The sequence below is a fragment of the Centroberyx affinis genome, unplaced genomic scaffold, assembly GCF_046629955.1.
Source record: "Centroberyx affinis isolate AG114_WGS23_722 - 3 ecotype Tasmania unplaced genomic scaffold, CSIRO-AGI_Caff_v1 ptg000774l_1, whole genome shotgun sequence".
In the NCBI taxonomy this organism is placed as follows: Eukaryota; Metazoa; Chordata; class Actinopteri; order Beryciformes; family Berycidae; genus Centroberyx; species Centroberyx affinis.
The window spans coordinates 91,588-98,953 of record NW_027279382.1 but is presented as its reverse complement, the minus strand read 5'-3'; positions in this window follow the sequence as shown (position 1 = coordinate 98,953).

Genomic DNA, 7,366 nt, shown 5'->3' with positions numbered 1-7,366 from the left:
CCTCTCTCTTCTATCTTTTTTCTCTTTGATCATGCAAGCATTCACAAACTAGCACACTCACAATCACATGCACATACCCCTGCACTCACTACCACTCTCACTTGTCCTATGACTTCATTTTCTCTATCAGGGCTATTTTAATTTATTTCATTTCCCTTGGCATTCCAATATCCATCCATTAGTTTCGCTTATGCATTTAGTTGTCCTGCTGTTTTCTACCTTGAAGTGTGTTTTTGGTGTCAGTTAGATTTTGTTATCAAATTCAGATGTCTTTGTTATCTCTGTTTTCTTTTTTATTTATTTCTGTATTTGTTTTTATTAGTTTGTTTTGAGGAAGGATGTTTTTATTAGCCTCTCGGTGGTTTTATATCTTTTTATTTCACCATGCACAAATTGGTCATTCTCTTCTGTTATCATTGTAATTTATTACTGTGTTTTATATCACTTCACTTGTGTGTTTTATCATTGTGCAAATAAATTAAACCAAACCAGTTATTCAAGGACTTTAAGAGAAAGATTTTGACACAGTCAAGCTGCTTATTTCCATTTAGAGATTTACTGGGAGCACAAAGAAAGAATAGGAAGGGTGGAAACTAAGAGGGATTCCTTCACCCACAATTTCATTTTATGAGAGGCAATAGTGGTAATCACATAAGAAGAGGGAGGTGTGACTTCAAGGAAGGCTGTCTGTAAGCCTCTGCACCATCTAAACAAGAAAAACTAGCTTTGCGCTACCTACAGGCTTGACAGGGACAGTGGATAGCCTAGGCTACCATGCTAAATGACACAATACAAACAATGAACATGTATACATCCAAGATTAGGCTGCATTCACACAGTGCTTTTAGCTGAGTAGCTGGCTAGCACGCTATAACTAGCTGGTTAGCACTTATAGCAGATAATACAATGTTGTGCAACAAGCAAAGGCTTTCCAGATATTCCCAATACACGTCCAGTATGATCCCACCCTGCCTCTTTATGATCAGTGTTGCAGTAACGGAAATTCACTTATTACAACGACCAATTTCTCCACCGGCACTTTCTCATCTTTGTTGTTGTTATGGGAAATGGCCAGCCTCTCCTTCATAATGATTGGTTGGCTGAGAAAAAAGCAGTTTACGTCACCCAGAAGTTTTTCAACTTTTGAAAGCGCTTTTCTGGGAGCGGTAACAGTGGCTTTTGTAATGCATAGGCCTATCTCTCAAGGCACTGCGATGTTAGTGAGACAGCTGACAATACTGAATGGGGCTGAAAGTAAAAGAGCCAAAGGTAAAAGGGCCAACAGGAAGTGGTCTGTCCACTGATACCAGAATTCAGGCTTGACATCCTGTCAAGCCTGATCAATCTAGACTCCACAAATAATTATATTCCCAATGAGAATGCATGTGAAAAATAATTGTTGTTATTAAGACAATGTGACATGACATATTTTTCTACCTCCAAAAATTTCCACCAATTTACATAATTTCTATTAATTTTAGTACTGTCTCATTCATTTTTAGCACACATTAGATTGGGTAATTATTTTCAGTTAACCTCTCATCTCCACCAGACAATCAGCACCAAACAACTCAATGTCAGTTGGTTGTAAAAACAAGCAGCAAAGGGGCTAAGATATGAGCTTGAAGCCTGTTGGCAGGAACAAAAGCAGGGACACATCTATGACAGACTGTGAACACGATCAAACAGTGCACAAGTACAGACTTCTATCACAATCCTGAAGAGAGAAACAAGCCATTAGGGGGAGGAACAAAGTGGGATTTGAACCAAATAAATCCCAAATTAATCACACACAGTTATGTTAGGATTTCAAATGAGTTTGATGTCTTTTGTTTTTGTGCATCAATTTACCTTATCTTGTATCACTTTAAGAGGATTGTTTGTCTCAGTTTAACAGGTGCCAAGGACATTTCAGAGTAACCCAATTTCATGGAGAAAAGTATACCAGTAAGATAAAAAGTAAAGCAATGACTGCAATTCCCACACTCCCACATTCAATTGGAAAGTATAATTAATTGTGCCAAATGCTATAGCAGAATTAAAATCAATACTTAAATGCACAGCAGCCAGCAACAGCTGCAAAAACAGCTCATTGCTAACCTTAACTAAAGTTGAATCTGTGTTGTTGTATGAGTGGAATCCAAACAGAAATTAAATTGTTCATTTTCAAAATGTGATACATACTTTTAGAAAATAATCATTGCCTTACATTTATATCTCTTTATATCTCTCCTATAGAAGATCCCATCTGTAAGTGTTTTCCTAAGGACTTAATTTACTTATCAGCCTTTAAAAAATGTAATCATTTGTTTTAATTTTGTACTTTTGATATTTTTTTAAGAGCAGGTAGCACTTTTTTCAAATGGTGGATATCTCTTTTTGGAATAATATGTCAAGTGTCTATCTATCTATCCATCCTTCCATCCATCCATCCATCCATCCAGTTGCCAGGCAATAGGACAAGAAGATAGCAATAGGGCAAGAAGAGCAGTCCAGACGTCCTTTTCCCCAGCAACTAAAACATAACTGGCATTATGAGCACTATACAGCATTATAAGGCACCATAAGTGCATTATACATAATATGAGTGGATTTATAGATCTTGTATGACTGTTTATGAGCTATACTGCTAGGGTCTGCATTTCTCTAGGGTTACTTTACTATAAAGGTCAGTAGAGAAATCAGCCAAAACAAACACATTGAGAGTGTAATATTTATGACAGGCACAGTGGTGGGAGAGAGATAATTTATTGTTTCCCCAGGAACTGGACTCAAATGATATCTATTATGTGAACCAAAGATTCCACAGTGTGCAGGATTACTCTCTCTGAGGAAGCCTTAAGCTAAAATCCCATCGAGATGCATGGAAGGGACTTCATACCAGCTTTGTTAGCAGAAAAGAACTGGAGCCATTTTAACCGTTTAATATGGTCCAAAAGCACCTTTTTCAGTCCATGCAGCTTGATTAACATATTGTAAAATATGTTCTTTTTTAGATTTTCACAGTGAGTGACAGCTTTCTGAAATGATTGTATTGCTTAAATTTTAGACTTCCAGATTAACTGATGAAACTTTATAAAGCTTTGACCAAATACAATTAATTTGATGATAAAACGTCCCTAAAATTTGTATGTTTAAATCATGTTTTTGCACAAAGTATATCAACAAGCACAGGAAATGAATAGCCTATTTTCTGAAATGACTCTATAGATCATTAAAGCCAGATTCATAATCTATTAAAAAGTACTGTGTTATTAAGTATTAAAGAGTGTCTTGTAATTTCCTGATGCAATTGTAGTGTACTAATAATCCTCAGCACTATCTCTAAGGAATACTTAATATTATGTAATGTTGTTAGCAATGAAAAATGTAAAACATGCAATGACACGAATGTAATGTAATGACATGAAGGCAGTAGCAGCAGAAGAAGCCATGTGAGGGAGAGACAGAGAGAGAGTTCACTGCCCTTCACTTGTCTGTGGGAGCTCAAATTCTGCTGTATTATTTATCAAGCTCAGCAGACAACAGTTACTCACCGAGATATGTCAGGTCAGTGCTCTCTTTAACTTCAGACCTAATGCTCTTTAACATGGCTCACTCTCTGTCAGGGCTAGAGTGGACACTTGATGCATAAGTATTTCTCTCTCTCTCTCTCTCTCTCTCTCTCTCTCTCTCTCCTCTCTCTCTCTCTCTCTCTCTCTCTCTCTCCCACTCCCTTGCTTGTGCACTTTATTTCACACACACAAAGACGTTCATATATGCAGTGTAATCACACACAAACACACACCACACACACCACACATACACAATTAACAATTAACTGTTAATATACAATTAACAGGTCTCTCTTTAAAGCTGCACCATAGGCAATTTCACATTTGGTTCCACATGGTAATGAGGTAACTTTGAAAAATTGTACCTTCACTACCCAGAAATCATGTAATGTGACGTCAGGAAACTGCACACAGCATGCTCATGTTTGCCAGCTCAGCCAGTCTGTGATGCTTTATACCAAAGGATACTTAAAGGATGCCAAAGGATACCAAAGGGACAAGAGAGACAAAAGATCTAAGGTTGGTCAGTCCAGCTTTCTCTGGAACGGGGCTGCTTAACCCAAACTGGTTGAGGTTATGGATAGGCAATTAAAACAGCTTGGTTAAGGTTTGGGAAAGGGTTTGGTCATTAGGTTAGATAAGAAAAATGTTCGCTAAAATGAAAATGTGACTTATGGTAAAAATGCCATTCACAAATGCTGGGATTTGAACCTTGGTCACCAGCACTGAAGGCAAATGCATACATCCATCCACCACTTTAACCACAACACCTGTACTTTCCACCGTGCTACTTCAATGTGACACTACTTCCTGTTTATCTGTTTGTCTCCTTCACGTAACTGTTTCATGCCGGGAATACGTACACTTTACGTGCCACCAACACGTAATTTGGTGTTAACAAGTCGTGTTCATTTCACGTTTTTCTGTGAGATCAGATTGTTTAGGGTCTTCTTCTTCCTTCTCTTCTCCATTGCAGCACCGCATTGTGATTTAGGCTGGTGAAGTGGATCATATTTTTACATAAAAATGTTTCCTAGTGCAGCTTTAAATTCAAAGCTAATGCTTTTTGTCATGGCTCACTCTGTGTCAGAGCTGGAGTGGAAACAAGCATTCTCTCTTTAACCTTTTGCTATTGAGATTGATGATGAGGTTATTGGGTGATGGGTGGTAAGTGTAAGCCTGACTGTAGGTGCAATGTAAAGTAGTAGTAGTAGTATAGTAGTGGTAGTGTAGGTGTTCTATAGATGTGTTAGGTCCGATCAGTGTTGACAACAGGTGTGGATGCTAAAACCCACTGTTAACTATTCTGTAGGTGTTGTCATGGGTGGTGTGGATGGAGCATTTGTGATAGGAGGTGGCCACTTGATAACCTCATTGACATAGGCTACCACTCTCACCCACAACCCTTTGCTCTAACATCCAAGTCAAGTAAGCACTCACCCTAATAGCATAAGAGATAGTTACATCAGATCCTATGAATTGGTACATTTCTGTCTCTCTCTCTCTCTCTCTCTCTCTCTCTCTCTCTCTCTCTCTCTCTCTCTCTCTCTCTCTCTCTCTCTCTCTCTCTCTCTCTCTCTCTGACACAAAATAAGAATAAAGGAGAATAAATGTGCACAAAGACACACCGCACATACACACACACACACACACACACATACATTCACTCACAGCACAGCATTATGAGTGTGTTACAATTTGCACAAGTCCTTGCTCTCTTAAACTTCAAACCCAAAGCTCTTTAACAAGGTTAACTCTGTTAGAGCTGGAGTTTACCCAAACCTTCTTTCTCTAGCCTATTGCTATTGAGATTGATGGTGAGGTGGGAAATTACTGGATGAGATCTTGTGGGCTAAGTGTTAGCCTCAGTGTAGAGCGTTGTCAGAGTAATGTAGGTGTGCTGTTAGTATAAATCGGATCAGTGTTGAGAGTGTGTGTGTGTGTGTGTGTGTTGGGAGAAGCAAAGGGGACCGATGACGCACGAGCATAATCTCCATCTCCAGCTTTTTTTACATACACTTACATACACACACAAACACTGTCAAGCATGCATGTTCTTCGGCCCGCATACTGCCATCGTACATTGTTATTATGTTCTATTTCACACAGGCTTCACCGTCTAACAAGGCACTACTGGCATAACCACTCATCTAGTTGCCTCTGCACAAAGAAAATTTGCATGAACGTGCTCAGCCAATCAGGGTGCGCCTATACAACCCTATAATGTTATGCCCCATATAAGGCGAGCGCACCTACACTCGCGAAGTACTGCCGGATGTGCCCCGACTGGTCGCCACCATCGATCCCCAACAGCAGTGCTTTGAGCGCATCGGTGCTGAGCATGCGTCTCTGGGGATAGTAGAACTGCTGGAACGCCTCGACTGCCGGGCCCTTTGATCTATGAGACGCCGGCAGCGCTGGAGCCATTCCACCGCTCCCCAGAGCCGCGGTTGGAACGCAATGACAGTGAGGCAGAGTGCGGCGATGGCTCCTCCGAACCAGGCTCTTCTGCCACTGCCACAGATCTCCTGCCACCGGCCCTCCCACCTCCAGCTGAAGAGGATGATCGATGCCGCCCCTGAAAGATGGCGATGATGACGACCACTCGCTTGTCTCTGCCCAGGCGGCGTCCTGCTCCACTGCTATTCCCGCTCCTCCTTTGGTGAGACAGGATTTTCCCACCATCATGAAAGCGGCTGCAGAGATGGTCAGCCCACAGCTTCCACCTCCAGGCTCCGATCTCTGGCCTCTTGGTAAGAGCTGTTTCCAACACCCACACTCATATTGCTGCCCGCTCTCCGTCCTTTCTCTGCACAAGAGAGAAACAAGTGGCTGGTAAGCCCTTCTCTTCCAGAGCTTCCTCTCCACTGGCCACATCAGCTCGAGTATTGAGAATAGCGGGCTCTCACATGTGACCCACCCCACTGCCTACTAGGTCAGTGGGTGGAAGCCAGGTGGCAGCTTGTTAGAGAATCATGTGGGAAACGCTGCTGCCATTTTCAAATGTCCGGCCCAGCTGAGAGCGGAGCTCGGCAACAAGTTTACCGGCGGCGAGGCTTGTTTTCTGGTCAGTACCCATCGATCGGCTACAGTCAGGAAGGCAGAGAAGGGCGGATGAACTCTTCTTAATCATACTCACTCTCAACTCAGCCTGCCTGCTCTGCTGACGTCAGCGATTTGCTCAAGCGACATGCAGATGTTATTGAGAGCTGGCTACATAGAGCGGAGGCGAGATCACTGGTTTCCACACAGCAATCGCGATTGGTCTCTGTGTTAGAGACCCTTTTGAATTAGGCCCCCAATGGGCTGATCTGCCCTGCCCTGATCAGCAGCAGAGAGAACCAAAGTCATGTACGAAGGCTTTCTAGCCTCTGCTCCACAGTTTAGGCGCTCACCCTCTGAGAGAATTCTACCAGGAGTGGCGGAGCTCCATTTACTCCCAACGGAGTGAGAGAGCAATTCATGACCTCTCAAGAGAGCATAACCGCTCTTTCACAGGAAGTTCAGGAACTTTTACAGAAGGAGGAGGCTATTTCTGTAGTTCCTCCAGAGGACAGACAGGGTCGATATTCCAGTTATTTCCTTGTACCCAAGAAAACTGGAGCTATGAGACCTATACTGGATCTCTCTACAAGAGAGAGAAACATGAGCGATGGGTTAGCTGTCTTTCTCAGAGCCTCCTCTCCACCGGCCACATGCGCTCAAGTGTTGAGAGCAGTGGGCTCTCACATCAGATGGGCTGGCCCATCTGAGAGCAGAGCTCCTCGTCATGTCTTGCTGCTGGTGAGGCTTGCCTCTCGGTCTGCCTCCCC